The sequence below is a fragment of the Ranitomeya imitator genome, chromosome 2, assembly GCF_032444005.1.
Source record: "Ranitomeya imitator isolate aRanImi1 chromosome 2, aRanImi1.pri, whole genome shotgun sequence".
NCBI lineage: Eukaryota > Metazoa > Chordata > Amphibia > Anura > Dendrobatidae > Ranitomeya > Ranitomeya imitator.
The window spans coordinates 456,505,652-456,523,177 of NC_091283.1; the positions used below are offsets into that span (position 1 = coordinate 456,505,652).

Below are 17,526 nucleotides of genomic sequence, written 5' to 3' on the forward strand. Positions count from 1 at the left end.
CAATACAAAAATACCATGTGAGGATGAGGAAAAAAGACTCAGACAGATTTACATATTTAAGCAGCAAGAAAATATCAAAATATTTTAGGACAAGCATACCGGTATCATATTTGTAAATAGGGTCATGCAAAAAAAGCCTCCTATACAAATCCTCTAAGGTCCTAGTCTCATTTATATCGACCCGGATAATGGGAATTCAATTGCACTAGACACCTATCGACCAGTAATAAATAAAGTGCTTACCCATAGTGAGTACTGCTGCAGAATTGCCCCGACGCGCGTTTCGCCGATGATGTGCTTTCTCAAGGGGAGTGTCCTTGAGAAAGCACATCATCGGCGAAACGCGCGTCGGGGCAATTCTGCAGCAGTACTCACTATGGGTAAGCAGTTTATTTATTACTGGTCGATAGGTGTCTAGTGCAATTGAATTCCCATTATCCGGGTCGATATAAATGAGACTAGGACCTTAGAGGATTTGTATAGGAGGCTTTTTTTGCATGACCCTATTTACAAATATGATACCGGTATGCTTGTCCTAAAATATTTTGATATTTTCTTGCTGCTTAAATATGTAAATCTGTCTGAGTCTTTTTTCCTCATCCTCACATGGTATTTTTGTATTGTTTTAAGATTTTGTTTCAATAAACTTTATTGATTTTATTTTAATGTGTCATAGTGGTCTGTAAGTGCTTTTATGCACTTATATTTTGGTAGTAATAAATGTCTAAGAAGCGATTCTTTATTAAAACAAACATGTCAGCAACATTGACGGATTCTCTAATGTTTATGTATTTTGCCGGAGAGTGTATGATAAGTGCTATATTATCTAGTACAGTCTGCAGTGTGATAATACTCTTCAGAGCTTATGTAGGCCTGGTCCACTATATGCTCACTATATGACAGTATTATTGGCCATATTGTTGTTTATATACAGGAAGCATACACATATCTTTGACTGAAAAAGTTATGGCTTTCAGAATGTGAAAATAAGAAAAAATTAATAAAATCGCAGAGTTCAGGCTCAAAAGAGCTCTGCTCTTAAGGTGTTAAAGACAGATAAATAGAATGTATGGATAATAAAGTCCCTGGGGATTACTTAATATCTGTGTAGCCCACTATTAAAGTCATAAATGTCTGCAATATGCTACAGACAGATGTATCTGCTTAGATTAGACCATGAGAACAGAGAGATACTGCACACAATCCCGAGATAAGAGTCTTCAAAGAGCCAGCCGACCCTTCTTCAGGCATGTGGCTCATTTAAGCTTCTTCTGCAGCACATAATCCAGAAACCTCTCAGGGTCCTCAGCTTTGGCTCATTGTGAAGTTTTTCCTATTGATGACTGTCGGAAGATGCCAAATACATCACAAGATTGCACTCTTCTGAAGAATACTTTGCGTAAAAGCTAACGTTCAAATCTCTGATATTAACCTTAAATGGACACCTTAGAGGGGTCTCTGTGCTTTCTAAGGAACTAGATACCAATTGAGATTTCAACCTCTTCACCCTCAGTGGCTGTGACATTGATATTCCATGTTCATTCCCCACCTACAGTATAATGCACAGGGAAAATAATATACACCCTTTTATTTGGGATCTGTATTGATTTCCTAATCGTCTACATAAAATCATGTTTGCAAGATGCATAAGAAATCTATAATACCTCTTTATCTCTTTGGACCTATAAGTTATTATGTTCATTCTTTTTCTTTATTCCTTTTCTTCATTCTTTTAAGTACATCCCCCATGGGCCTATCACTTACTCGGGGCAGTGGATTGGCATACAACTCCTCCATGCAGATCCATTCATCGGGCCCGAGACCTTGAGATTGGTGCCGGGGCCATTGGGCACATTGTACCTGCAGAGGAAGATGGACACTGATCTTCTAAGGTGGAGGAGGATGCAATCCGGAGACAGAAGGAAAAGGGATGCTCTATCAGGAATGAGTGTTACGGCTGAAGTTAGGTCTGGCACCTGAGGGAAAGAATGTAACCTGTTGTGCCCAATCTCACATGCTTCACTTTAAGGAATGTGAATTGTTCAGAAAAAGTTTGACTGTTGAAAAGTACTTGGTATCCCCTGGATTGTTTGTGGCAGTTTCTGAAGATGGAAGCCTGGAGTCAGCGGAGGCTTATGGCCCACAAGTGAGTGTGATGCACCCCACACCTAACAGCACACTGGGAATGGGACATGATTTACTTGTAGGGTGCCAGAGCGTGCAGGATCTACAGCTCCCCACGACTACCTTGCTCAGGCACCTTACACGCCAATGGCTCTTTTTCCTTTTAGAATAATCCTTCTACAATGTCCTTGTGGTCTGTCATTGGCTGGGTCGGTGGATATTAGGTGGGATGAAACAATTTTGACTGGTGCTATTTGTATAGCTTTCTTAAAGAGAACCTGTTTCCGGGTTAAAAGTTGCCTGTTTTTGGTCTTAATTTATTCCCGCTGCTACTCTAAGTAAGTCTATTTTTGTCTTTATAAATTCCACTAGGCTGTTCCAGAGATGTGGGCCTTTTTATTTAGTGCTAATTTTTATGGTGTTTACAACGAGGGTGTTGCTCACTGGGTAATAAGGATACTAACCAAGAACTGGAATGCAAAGTTATAGTGCAACCCTTTAACCACAAGTGTGTGCCCTGTAGTGCCTTATCCATAGGTGGCTGCCCTGTAGAGCTTTATCTACAGGTGTGTGCCTGTAGTGCCTTATTCACAGGTGGCTGCCCTGCAGAGCTTTATCTACAGGTGTATGCCCTGTAGTGCCTTATCCACAGGTGTGTGCCCTGCAGAGCTTTATCCACAGGTGTGTGCCCTGTAGAGCCTTATCCACAGGTGTGTGCCCTGTAGAGCTTTATCTACAGGTGTGTGCCCTGTAGTGCCTTATCCACAGGTGGCTGCCCTGCAGAGCTTTATCTACAGGTGTATGCCCTGTAGTGCCTTATCCACAGGTGTGTGCCCTGCAAAGCTTTATCCACAGGTGTGTGCCCTGTAGAGCCTTATCCACAGGTGTGTGCCCTGTAGAGCCTTATCCACAGGTGTGTGCCCTGTAGAGCTTTATCTACAGGTGTGTGCCCTGTAGTGCCTTATCCACAGGTGGCTGCCCTGTAGTGCTTTAACTACAGGTGTGTGCCCTGTAGTGCCTTATCCACAGGTGGCTGCCCTGTAGTGCTTTATCTACAGCTGTGTGCCCTGTATTGCCTTATCCACAGGTGTGTGACTTGTAGAGCTTTATCTACAGGTGTGTGCCCTGTATTGCCTTATCCACAGGTGTGTGCCCTGTATTGCCTTATCCACAGGTGTGTGCCCTGTAGAGTTTTATCCACAGGTGTGTGCCCTGTAGAGCCTTATCCACAGGTGTGTGCCCTGTAGAGCCTTATCCACAGGTGGCTGCCCTGTAGAGCTTTATCCACAGGTGGCTGCCCTGTAGAGCTTTATCTACAGGTGTGTGCCCTGTAGTGCCTTATCCACAGGTGTGTGACCTGTAGAGCTTTAGCTATAGGTGTGTGCCCTGTAGAGCTTTATCCACAGGTTTGTGCCCTGTAGTGCCTTATCCACAGGTATGTGCCCTGCAGAGCTTTATCTACAGGTGTGTGCCCTGTAGTGCCTTATCCACAGGTGTGTGCCCTGTAGAGCTTTATCCACAGGTGTGTGCCCTGTAGAGCCTTATCCACAGGTGTGTGCCCTGTAGAGCCTTATCCACAGGTGGCTGCCCTGTAGAGCTTTATCCACAGGTGGCTGCCCTGTAGAGCTTTATCTACAGGTGTGTGCCCTGTAGTGCCTTATCCACAGGTGTGTGACCTGTAGAGCTTTAGCTATAGGTGTGTGCCCTGTAGAGCTTTATCCACAGGTGTGTGCCCTGTAGAGCCTTATCCACAGGTGTGTGCCCTGTAGAGCCTTATCCACAGGTGGCTGCCCTGTAGAGCTTTATCCATGGGTGGCTGCCCTGTAGAGCTTTATCTACAGCTGTGTGCCCTGTAGTGCCTTATCCACAGGTGTGTGACCTGTAGAGCTTTAGCTATAGGTGTGTGCCCTGTAGAGCTTTATCCACAGGTTTGTGCCCTGTAGTGCCTTATCCACAGGTATGTGCCCTGCAGAGCTTTATCTACAGGTGTGCGCCCTGTAGTGCCTTATTCATAGGTTTGTATCCTTTAGCACCTCAGGAACTGCACTGTAACATCAGTTTTGTTCCCCAGGGTATTTCAGCTATAGATGTGTTCCCTATAGTGCCACAGATGGGTACCTCATAGCACGTCAGCCAGACGTGTTCACCCTTTAGCTCTTTAGTTGCAGGTAAATACCCCATCATCAACCAATACTGACTTATCTACAGGAGTGTGTGTCTTATAATGCTTTTTCAACATGTGTGTGCCCTGTAGCGCCACAGTCACAGATGTGTGCCCTTTTCATTTCAGAATTGTGCACAACTGCACCTCAGTGGCAGATGTATGCCCTATAGCTCCACAGATGTGGGGCCCATAGTGCCTCTGTATTTTTAGCATAAGCTCATGATCTTATATGATCATCTTTAAGGTGAGTCTTTAAAATAATTTAGATTTGTGCATTAATGTGACCCAGAATAGCATAATGCCAGAGGGTACAAGCAAGCATTACATGGGCATATATGTAGTTTACCCAAATAGGTGACAGCTGGTGTCCTGATATATCCTCTTGAATTCATCATCTTGCTGCTCCTCTGTAAGATCGTCCTCCATATCACAAAATCTCTCCAAGATCCTCACAAGATGCAAACATGCCATACAGAACCATGCCCGCTATGGCTGCACTATTGCTTGTCTGATACAGAAACCTCTCACTTAATTGCTTCTGTCGCCACTTAATCAGGATGATGGTGGATTTAAGAAACAGAACGCAATTAACACAGATATGTCTATTAGATATAGGATCCCTGCACTGAGCCAGATTACAGATTGCAATGTGTAGAAGCTTAGAGATAAGCATACATGAATTACCACTCGTTGTCTGATTTTGGGATTAGCAGTAACGGTAGAAAAAGTTTCCGAGCTGCGTCAGGTCTTACGCCAAAATAGAACTCACAGTTTTACCATAAAGATGAAATAATGAAATATATAGGACATTTTGTATCAGTAAGGCCTTGCCTCCAAAGACGGCACAAATTAGAGCCACTGCTGTCCGTATTCACCTTCAAATGGATTTGTCTTCTGGAGGACCTTTAGGACTCAGTCTGGCAGAGCCTAGGGCCACAAGAGGGTTCTTTGTCATTCTGGCAAGCAGTGTGACTCCAATTCTATGAATGCCATTGTTAAAAAATAACTATGGGCAAAAATGAAAATAAATTGTGTGAGGCCTGGCACTAACAATGGCACAGATATTCAAAGAATATCAAAGAGAAAATCCCATGCATCATCCCAAGGGAAAGTCATTCTTCAGCCCCGCTGAATCAACCATAGGCATAACAGCCTGGAAGCCTGGAGTCAGTTAGAATTGGTCCGGCCTTTTGGAACCCTTTGATTATCAACATAAAAGTAATATGGAATATCCTTAGGATGGACAATGACATCAGGGATTTGGTGGGAGAAACACCACAGATCACATATAGCCTATAGGAGGTGTAAAACCCTGGGTGATCGGCTGATACACAGCCACTTCAGTACACCACAAAAGGAATCATGGCTCCCTAAAAAACGAAGGGATGTTTCAAGTGTGGAGACTGTGTGGTATGTGGTTCTATTCAGCCTGGAAAGGAATTCTGTAATGAAAATACAGGAGAGATCTTTAAAATCAATGATTTCATCAATTGCAAGAGTAAGGGGGTCATTTAAAGGGCATCTGTGAGTGTGGCATTACATACATTGGTAAGACAACTAGGGAATTGAGGATGTTGGGGGAGCACTTGGGGTATATTCGTAACAAGAGGGATACTCCATTGGGGAAACGTGTGAATGGATTCCATGGGGAAAGGTGGGGGTTATGAAATTTATGGGCACTGATTTAGTGAAACCACCAATCAGAGGTGAGGACTTCGACAAAATGATCTTACAGAGGGAGACTAGGTGATTTTCAGATTGGACATCTGTTACCCACGGGTCTAAACGAACAGTTAAATTTTGGATGCTTTTTATGAAGAGTAAATCCACATGATGGATACTGATAACTATTACACCTTGCCCTTCCTCCTCCCCCCCCACTTTTTCCTATGAATTTCCAACACTTCTATGACAGTAGCCATGATATTATGCCCTATTCTCTCTTATAACCCCCCTCACTTATTCTTTCTCTCCCCTCATCCCGCCCCACATTTTTCCTCTTTTTATCTCATCTTTTGCCCGGGGGCGCAATAATTGCAACATTATAACATTTATGCTGAACAAAATAAATAGTCTAGGGGGCCTCCAATTAAAACAGGTTTATTTGATGGTCCATATGACCGAAAAATTGAGGGCTGTGATCACTAATCACCCCCCTCGTTTTGGATTATTCCCTGATTGGGAGAAACCGCCATTAAGGTAAATCTATGGTGGCTAATGTATAGGGAATCTTTCCCCCCCCCCTGTTTTTAAACTCTGGATCTATTTTGTGCACCCTTATTAGGTGAACGGGGGAAAAAGGCCATGATAAATAGGTGTGGGATTCTGCTCCACTAAAAAATATTCATTATTTTTGGTATCCCAACAAGGTGGATATTGATAAAAGAAACTATATATATCCAAAAAATGCCTTACATATATAGGTGAGGCTGTTTTAAAGGAGTCTTTATTGTGTATGCATAAGAGATTTCTATGTTGGGAGCAGGATTGACTTTGCTGCGGTGGTCCATTGATCGGAATAAGTAAAGAGTTATGTCCCCATGCAATGTGAGCACCGTGATCATGCTATGACTGATGATGCTATGTGGGGAGGGAACGGCCGAATCATACGGTCAGGTGATAAGTTGTATCTTGACCCGGAAGTGACATCACCAAGATGGCACGGGCACTTTCGGACACTGTGCGTTACAAAGAGTGAACCGCACAGGGTACCAGCGATTACAAGGAGACACATGGAGATATCATATCCGAGATCGCGGTAAATACCGGTTACCCACCGGAAAAAAGGGAAATTTACGTCAGACGCCATGAGAAAGTGAGGCTGCATATACCCCTATTTAAAGGAGCCATAAAGGTGAGGCTCATTGATACTATTTGCCCCATATGGGTAACGCTATAACTGACAACACGCAGGGTCAATTCATTCCCACCAACCATTTCTGTTCCCCTGATGAATCCCCCATATTGGGGAAGAAACGCCCCCCCCACCCCCCTTTTCCTCTTTATTTATGCTTGAATGCTCCTGTCTTTTGGAATCTGGCTACTGACAGAACCCTGCAAATGGGTGACATTAAGCCATTTTTTAAATAATCACTGATAAAGCATGAGCACTTTAATTTATTGCATATTGTATATACATGTTTATGTCCGGGGTTGGAGTACTTTTATAATGAATTAATAAAAGTTAAATTTTAAACTGGAAAATAGGAGACTCTCCAAGCTATATGTCCAATATGCAATAACCTAATAAGTTTATAAAACACCTATAAGGTAAAGCTCCATGCCAATCCACTCCCATACTAAAAAGTAAGTAAAACTTAATATTAAAGGGACACTGTCACCCCCTCCAGCCGTTATAAACTAAAAGAGCCACCTCGTGCAGCAGTAAAGCTGCATTCTACCAAGGTGGCTCTTTTAGTTTTTGTTGCTGTTATTCCCAAAATAAAGGTATTTATCATTTTGCCCAAATACCTTTGTTTAGACCTGGAGGCAGGTCTGAACCCCCCTCTTTGAAGCGCCAAACTGCCGTCAGTTATATCTTCTGGGGCGCTGGTCGACGCCCCCTCAGCGCTGTTTTTCTCTGAAATCCGGCGCCTGCGCTGTTCTCTTCTGCCTGGGCCAGGCGCATTGAGCATTGGCCATCTGACCTCACCTGCTGGGTTGCAGACTGCGCCTGTGCGGGCAGTGCGGCCACCCAGCTACTGAATCCCAGCCCCGCACTGTGCATAATGCATAACACACTGCAACTATTTTTATGGAATAATCTGGTTCAGGTATTTGATGACCCCGTCGCATGACCCTGTCACATGACCCCATCACATGACCAGGGGGCCCACAGTGTCTGAACAGCCTGGGGCCCTGGCTACCCTTAATCCACTCCTGATGCAGCGTGTAGGTGTATGTCATGATCCCAATGGCAGGGAATCACAAAAGGACAAGCACAAAAACAAAACAAGCTCTAGGGTGATGGAACCTGAGCTGACCGCGATCCTGAACCTAAACACACAACTAGCAGTAGCCGGGGAACGTGCCTACGATGATTCCTAGACGTCTCGCGCCAGCCGAAGGATTAACTTCCCCTATAAGAAGAAACACAGACCTCACTTGCCTCCAGAGAAACACCCCACAGAAATAGCAGCCCCCCACATGTAATAACGGTTAAATGAGAGGAAAGCACATACGTAGTTATGAAAATAGAATCAGCAAAAATGAGGCCCGCTAAAGCTAGATAGCAGAGGATACAAAAGTGAACTGCGCGGTCAGTGAAAAACCCTTCAAAAAACCATCCTGAAATTACTTGAACTCATGTGCCAACTCATGGAACATGAGGAGTAATTTCAGCCCACTAGAGCAACCAGCAGCAAGGAATCACATCTCTGCAAGCTGGACTAAGACAAAAATTAAGCAAAACGTGGAACAGGAAAATCAAAACTTAGCTTGTCCTGAAGATAACAGACGCAGGGAGCAGAGGTAAAAAGACACGCTGATTACATTGATAGCCGGCGAGGAAATGCCAGCAAAGCCAGGTTAAATAGGAAACTCCCATAAGCTGATGGAACAGGTGGAACCCAGAAACCCAGGAAAGACAAGTCACCCAGTACCATCAGTAACCACCAGAGGGAGCCCAAAAACAGAACTCACAACAGTACCCCCCCCTTGAGGAGGGGTCACCGAACCCTCACGAGAACCACCAGGGCGACCAGGATGAGCCCTATGAAAAGCACGGACCAAATCGGCAGCATGAACATCAGAGGCAATCACCCAAGAATTATCCTCCTGACCATAACCCTTCCACTTGACCAAATACTGGAGTTTCCGTCTGGAAACACGAGAATCCAAGATCTTCTCCACAACATACTCCAATTCACCCTCCACCAGCACCGGAGCAGGAGGCTCAAGCGAAGGAACGACAGGTACCTCATACTTCCGCAACAACGACCGATGGAACATATTATGAATAGCAAACGATGCCGGGAGATCCAAACGAAACGACACAGGGTTAAGAATTTCCAAGATCCTATAGGGACCGATGAACCGAGGCTTGAACTTAGGAGAAGAGACCTTCATAGGAACAAAACGAGAAGACAACCACACCAAGTCCCCAACAAGAAGTCGAGGACCCACGCGGCGACGGCGATTAGCAAACTGCTGAGCCCTCTCCTGGGACAACTTCAAATTGTCCACCACATAACTCCAAATCCGATGCAACCTATCCACCACCATGTCCACTCCAGGACAATCAGAAGGCTCCACCTGACCAGAGGAAAAACGAGGATGAAACCCCGAATTACAAAAGAAAGGAGACACCAAGGTAGCAGAACTAGCCCGATTATTAAGGGCAAACTCGGCAAGCGGCAAAAAGGAAACCCAGTCATCTTGATCAGCAGAAACAAAACACCTTAAATAAGTTTCTAAAGTCTGATTAGTTCGTTCCGTCTGGCCATTCGTCTGAGGATGGAATGCAGACGAAAAGGACAAATCAATGCCCATCTTAGCACAGAACGTCCGCCAAAATCTAGACACAAACTGGGATCCCCTGTCAGAAACGATGTTCTCCGGAATGCCATGCAGATGGACCACGTTTTGAAAAAAACAGAGGGACCAACTCAGAGGAGGAAGGTAACTTAGTCAAGGGTACCAGATGAACCATCTTAGAAAAGCGGTCACACACAACCCATATGACGGACATTTTTTGAGAGACAGGGAGATCCGAAATAAAGTCCATGGAAATGTGCGTCCAAGGCCTCTTCGGGATAGGCAAAGGTAACAACAATCCACTGGCCCGAGAACAGCAAGGCTTAGCCCGAGCGCAAACTCCACAAGACTGCACGAAAGAACGCACATCCCTCGACAAGGAAGGCCACCAAAAAGACCTGGCCACCAAGTCTCTAGTACCAAATATTCCAGGATGACCTGCCAACACAGAAGAATGGACCTCGGAGATGACTCTACTGGTCCAATTATCCGGAACAAACAGTCTTTCCGGCGGACAACGATCAGGTTTATCCGCCTGAAACTCCTGCAAAGCACGTCGCAAGTCTGGGGAGACAGCCGACAAAATCACCCCATCCCTAAGGATGCCAGTGGGCTCAGAATTTCCAGGGGAGTCAGGCACAAAACTCCTAGAAAGAGCATCCGCCTTCACATTCTTTGAACCTGGCAGGTATGAAACCACAAAATTGAAACGGGAGAAAAACAGTGACCAACGAGCCTGTCTAGGATTCAGACGCTTGGCAGACTCAAGGTACATCAGATTTTTGTGATCAGTCAAGACCACCACACGATGTCTAGCACCCTCAAGCCAATGACGCCACTCCTCAAATGCCCACTTCATGGCCAAAAGCTCCCGATTACCAACATCATAATTCCGTTCAGCGGGCGAAAATTTTCTAGAAAAGAACGCACATGGCTTCATCACTGAGCCATCGGAGCTTCTCTGTGACAAAACCGCCCCCGCTCCGATCTCGGAAGCATCGACCTCAACCTGAAAAGGAAGCGACGTATCTGGCTGACGCAACACAGGAGCAGAAGAAAACCGGCGCTTAAGTTCCTGAAAGGCCTCCACAGCCGCAGGAGACCAATCAGTAACATCAGCACCCTTTTTAGTCAAATCCGTCAAAGGCTTAACAACACTAGAAAAATTAGTTATGAAGCGACGATAAAAATTAGCAAAGCCCAAGAACTTCTGTAGACTCTTAAGAGATGTAGGCTGCGTCCAGTCACAAATAGCCTGAACCTTGACGGGATCCATCTCAATAGTAGAAGGGGAAAAAATATACCCCAAAAAAGAAATCTTCTGGACTCCAAAGAGACATTTAGAACCCTTTACAAACAAAGAATTGGCCCGCAGGACCTGAAACACCTTCCTGACCTGCTGAACATGAGACTCCCAGTCATCAGAAAAAACCAAAACATCATCCAAATACATGATAATAAATTTATCCAGATATTCACGGAAAATATCGTGCATAAAAGACTGGAAGACAGAAGGAGCATTAGAAAGTCCAAAAGGCATCACCAAATACTCGAAATGGCCCTCAGGCGTATTAAATGCGGTTTTCCACTCATCACCCTGCCTTATCCGCACAAGATTATACGCACCCCGAAGACCAATCTTAGTGAACCATTTAGCCCCCTTAATGCGAGCGAACAAATCAGTCAACAATGGCAAAGGATACTGATATTTGACCGTAATCTTATTCAAAAGACGATAATCTATGCAAGGCCTCAAGGAACCATCTTTTTTGGCCACAAAAAAAAAAACCTGCTCCCAAAGGGGACGAAGATGGACGGATATGTCCCTTTTCCAAGGACTCCTTAACATAATTCCGCATAGCAGCATGCTCTGGCACTGACAGATTGAACAAACGACCTTTAGGGAATTTACTGCCGGGAATCAAATCTATAGCACAATCGCAATCCCTGTGAGGAGGAAGCGAACTGAGCTTAGGCTCCTCAAAAACCTCCCGATAATCAGACAAAAATACCGGAACCTCAGAAGGAGTAGATGAAGCGATAGAAATCGGAGATGCATCATCATGAACCCCCTGACATCCCCAGCTTAACACAGACATTGTTTTCCAGTCCAGGACTGGGTTATGAGTTTGTAACCATGGCAGACCAAGCACTAAGACATCATGTAAATTATACAGTACCAGGAAGCGAATCACCTCCTGATGAACGGGAGTCATACGCATGGTCACTTGTGTCCAGTACTGAGGTTTATTCATAGCCAAAGGTGTAGAGTCAATTCCTTCCAAAGGAATAGGAACTTCCAGAGGCTCCAGACTAAACCCACAGCGATTGGCAAATGACCAATACATAAGACTCAGGGCAGCGCCTGAATCTACATAGGCATCGACGGAAATGGATGATAATGAACAAATCAGCGTCACAGACAGAATGAACTTAGACTGTAAAGTACCAATGGCAACAGACTTATCAACCTTTTTTGTGCGTTTAGAGCATGCTGATATAACATGAGCTGAATCACCACAATAAAAACACAATCCATTTTTCCGCCTAAAATTTTGCCGTTCACTTCTGGACTAAATTCTATCACATTGCATTATCTCAGGTGCCTGTTCAGAAGACACCGCCAAATGGTGCACAGGTTTGCGCTCCCGTAAACGCCGATCAATCTGAATAGCCATAGTCATGGACTCATTCAGACCTGTAGGCGCCGGGAACCCCACCATAACATCTTTAATGGCCTCAGAAAGGCCATCTCTGAATTTTGCAGCCAGAGCGCACTCATTCCACTGAGTAAGCACCGACCACTTCCGAAATTTCTGACAATATATTTCTGCTTCATCTTGCCCCTGAGAGAGAGCCAATAAAGCTTTTTCAGCCTGAATCTCTAGGTTAGGTTCCTCATAGAGCAAACCCAATGCCAGAAAAAACGCATCCACATTGAGCAACGCAGGATCCCCTGGTGCCAATGCAAATGCCCAATTCTGAGGGTCACCCCGCAGGAAAGATATAACAATCTTGACCTGCTGAGCAGGGTCTCCAGAGGAGCGAGATTTCAAGGAAAGAAACAACTTGCAATTGTTCCTAAAATTCAGAAAACTAGATCTATCTCCAGAAAAAAACTCTGGGACAGGAATTCTAGGTTCAGACATAGGCGTATGTACAACAAAATCTTGTATATTTTGAACCTTAGCAGCAAGATTATTCAGGCTGGAAGCCAAACTCTGGACGTCCATGATAAACAGCTGAGGTCAGAGCCATTCAAGGATTAAGAGGAGGAAAGAAGCAGTCAAGCTGCAATTAAGGCTAGGCAGCAAACACTGAGGAGGAAAAAAAAAAAAAACTTCCTCAGACTACTTTTCCTCCTACTTCAGCCAAAACGATGACCAATTTTTTCGGGCCGGCTATACTGTCATGATCCCAATGGCAGGGAATCACAAAAGGACAAGCACAAAAACAAAACAAGCTCTAGGGTGATGGAACCTGAGCTGACCGCGATCCTGAACCTAAACACACAACTAGCAGTAGCCGGGGAACGTGCCTATGATGATTCCTAGACGTCTCGCGCCAGCCGAAGGATTAACTTCCCCTATAAGAAGAAACACAGACCTCACTTGCCTCCAGAGAAACACCCCACAGAAATAGCAGCCCCCCACATGTAATAACGGTGAAATGAGAGGAAAGCACATACGTAGTTATGAAAATAGAATCAGCAAAAATGAGGCCCGCTAAAGCTAGATAGCAGAGGATACAAAAGTGAACTGCGCGGTCAGCGAAACACCCTTCAAAAAACCATCCTGAAATTACTTGAACTCATGTGCCAACTCATGGAACATGAGGAGTAATTTCAGCCCACTAGAGCAACCAGCAGCAAGGAATCACATCTCTGCAAGCTGGACTAAGACAAAAATTAAGCAAAACGTGGAACAGGAAAATCAAAACTTAGCTTGTCCTGAAGATAACAGACGCAGGGAGCAGAGGTAAAAAGACACGCTGATTACATTGATAGCCGGCGAGGAAATGACAAAAAAGCCATGTTAAATAGGAAACTCCCATAACCTGATGGAACAGGTGGACACCAGAGACCGCAGAGAACACAAGTCACCCAGTACCATCAGTAACCACCAGAGGGAGCCCAAAAACAGAACTCACAACAGGTGTATGTTCACACTGGCCACTAAACAGACAAAACCTAAAATAAAAACAAAATGAGCAATTACCCTGCAGTAATTAAATAAATAGCAATAGTGAGTGAAATTAACGCAGGGTACTTAGTTAACATAATTTTGATTAAAAAAAACAGTTAATCTCTTTAGATGTCCATTCCATTAGTAGGGATCTCGGTCCTGTTAAGCCCTTATTTACATAATTTGACATATGGTAAAGTTTTAGTACTAGAGGTTAGGAATGTCAAGAAAGGGTCACCTTAACACAGTGGGATGGCTTTTACGTTTTTTTAATCAAAATTAAACTAAGTACCCTGTGTTATTTTCATGCTGTATTGTTGTTTATTTACTTACTGCAGGGTAATTGCTCATTTTATTTTTATCTTAGGTTTTGTCTGTTTAGTCTCCAGTGTGAACATGCCGGGTGAGAACAGCCAGCAAGCAACGGACGGACGTACAGATAGCTGCACTTAAAGTAGTCATTGGTCAAAGACATGTTGAAAAATGTAGTGGTTCAGGAGGAAGCCATACAGTTGTGCTAGTAACATTGTGAAGCTGTGTGCACACGTTACTGATTTTTCGCGTTTTTTTCATGATAAAACATTAAAAAACAGCATACAATATGCATCCCATCATTTTGAATGAATGTTTTGTGCACATGATGCGTTTTTTTCCACGAAAAATACGCATCGCGGTAAAAAACGCAGCATGTTCATTAATTTTGCGGTTTTTTTTTGCGAATTTCCCACTATAAAATGCATTGGGAAATGTCCGGAAAAAAACGCATCAAAAACGCACCAAAACCACATGAAAAACGCGGCAAAACGTGCAAAAACCGCATGCAGACTTCTTGCAGTTTTCTTGCAGAAAATTTCAGGTTTTTCTCTGGAATTTTCTGCAAGAAATCCTGAACGTGTGCACATAGCCTGAAGATAAAGGTCTGGAGTGCACGTTAACATAGTAACATAGTTAGTAAGGCCGAAAAAAGACATTTGTCCATCCAGTTCAGCCTATATTCCATCATAATAAATACCCAGATCTACGTCCTTCTACAGAACCTAATAATTGTATGATACAATATTGTTCTGCTCCAGGAAGACATCCAGGCCTCTCTTGAACCCCTCGACTGAGTTCGCCATCACCACCTCCTCAGGCAAGCAATTCCAGATTCTCACTGCCCTAACAGTAAAGAATCCTCTTCTATGTTGGTGGAAAAACCTTCTCTCCTCCAGACGCAAAGAATGCCCCCTTGTGCCCGTCACCTTCCTTGGTATAAACAGATCCTCAGCGAGATATTTGTATTGTCCCCTTATATACTTATACATGGTTATTAGATCGCCCCTCAGTCGTCTTTTTTCTAGACTAAATAATCCTAATTTCGCTAATCTATCTGGGTATTGTAGTTCTCCCATCCCCTTTATTAATTTTGTTGCCCTCCTTTGTACTCTCTCTAGTTCCATTATATCCTTCCTGAGCACCGGTGCCCAAAACTGGACACAGTACTCCATGTGCGGTCTAACTAGGGATTTGTACAGAGGCAGTATAATGCTCTCATCATGTGTATCCAGACCTCTTTTAATGCAGCCCATGATCCTGTTTGCCTTGGCAGCTGCTGCCTGGCACTGGCTGCTCCAGGTAAGTTTATCATTACTAGGATCCCCAAGTCCTTCTCCCTGTCAGATTTACCCAGTGGTTTCCCGTTCAGTGTGTAATGGTGATATTGATTCCCTCTTCCCATGTGTATAACCTTACATTTATCATTGTTAAACCTCATCTGCCACCTTTCAGCCCAAGTTTCCAACTTATCCAGATCCATCTGTAGCAGAATACTATCTTCTCTTGTATTAACTGCTTTACATAGTTTTGTATCATCTGCAAATATCGATATTTTACTGTGTAAACCTTCTACCAGATCATTAATGAATATGTTGAAGAGAACAGGTCCCAATACTGACCCCTGCGGTACCCCACTGGTCACAGCGACCCAGTTAGAGACTATACCATTTATAACCACCCTCTGCTTTCTATCACTAAGCCAGTTACTAACCCATTTACACACATTTTCCCCCAGACCAAGCATTCTCATTTTGTGTACCAACCTCTTGTGCGGCACGGTATCAAACGCTTTGGAAAAATCGAGATATACCACGTCCAATGACTCACCGTGGTCCAGTCTATAGCTTACCTCTTCATAAAAACTGATTAGATTGGTTTGACAGGAGCGATTTCTCATAAACCCATGCTGATATGGAGTTAAACAGTTATTCTCATTGAGATAATCCAGAATAACATCCCTCAGAAACCCTTCAAATATTTTACCAACAATAGAGGTTAGACTTACTGGCCTATAATTTCCAGGTTCACTTTTAGAGCCCTTTTTGAATATTGGCACCACATTTGCTATGCGCCAGTCCTGCGGAACAGACCCTGTCGCTATAGAGTCACTAAAAATAAGAAATAATGGTTTATCTATTACATTACTTAATGTGCCATGAAAAACAGAGGTGTATCTAGCGTTTTTGGCACCCGGGGCAAGAATTCATTTTGGCGCCCCCCCCCTCCAAGGGCATATGCCCCCCGTCAGCCCCATCATTGCCCTCTCCTCCCCCCCCCCACACACCATTCACTTCTCTGCACATTCCCCTGCAGCGCGATACACACACACACACAATACTGAGACACACACATACGCACACACTTACATACACACACACACACATACACATTCACACACACACACACATACATTCACACACACACACATTCACACACACTCATACACATTCACACACACACACACATTCACACACATACACACATTCACACACATACACACTCACATTCACACACATACACTCACATACACACACACATACACACACTCCTCTCACCTCTCCTCGCGCTCTGCGCATCAGCTCCATCGCCTTCCTCTGACACAGCCGGCCGCTGAATGATGACGTCATCCAGCGGCGCGTCTGTGTGAGAGGAAGCAGGAAGAAGACAGATCATGCGGCTGGGCAGTGGAGCTGCAGGGATTTCTCCCTGCCCGCTGCAGCCACTCTGCAGGGGCTCCCCTCCCCCTCTGCACATACTGGGAGCCGGCACTCTGCAGCTTCTCTGTGCCAGCTGTCAGCTTGACAGTCGGCACAGAGAACAGCTGACTCCCAGTGCGGGGGGGCGGCAGAATGCAGCCGCCGGGGGAGACACTGCGGACCGCCGAATTAGGCGGCCCGACTGCGCCCCCCTGCCGGCTGCGCCCGGGGCAAATGCCCCGGCTGCCCCCCCCTAGATACGCCACTGATGAAAAATAATTGTAATTACCTAGGAAGGGATGGCCAACTTTTTCTGGTCTGAGGGATACATAGAACCACTCAATTACCATAAGTAAACTTGAAGGGGTGTTACTATCAGAGACATGGTGCTGATTTCAAGATTCCAATCTCTAGGGACAATGGAGGTTTCCCCTTCTGTTCTCATTCTATATGACAAAGCTTGGGGTCCAAAGTGACGTTTAGGATATCTACTTCCAAGTTCAAGTCCTCTTCCACTGAGAAGAGTCAATTTGCTTATTTAATTTCCCAGAGGAACATTGTATGGCCT

The 17,526-nt window shown here is 44.6% G+C and overlaps 1 protein-coding gene across 1 annotated transcript in view; it reads right to left on the minus strand.

Moving 5' to 3' along the window:
• The window catches only part of NTSR1 (neurotensin receptor 1), a 281,156-nt gene that overhangs the window by 237,199 nt on the left and 26,431 nt on the right, over nt 1-17,526 (minus strand). The gene's annotated exons all lie outside the window — the stretch shown is intronic.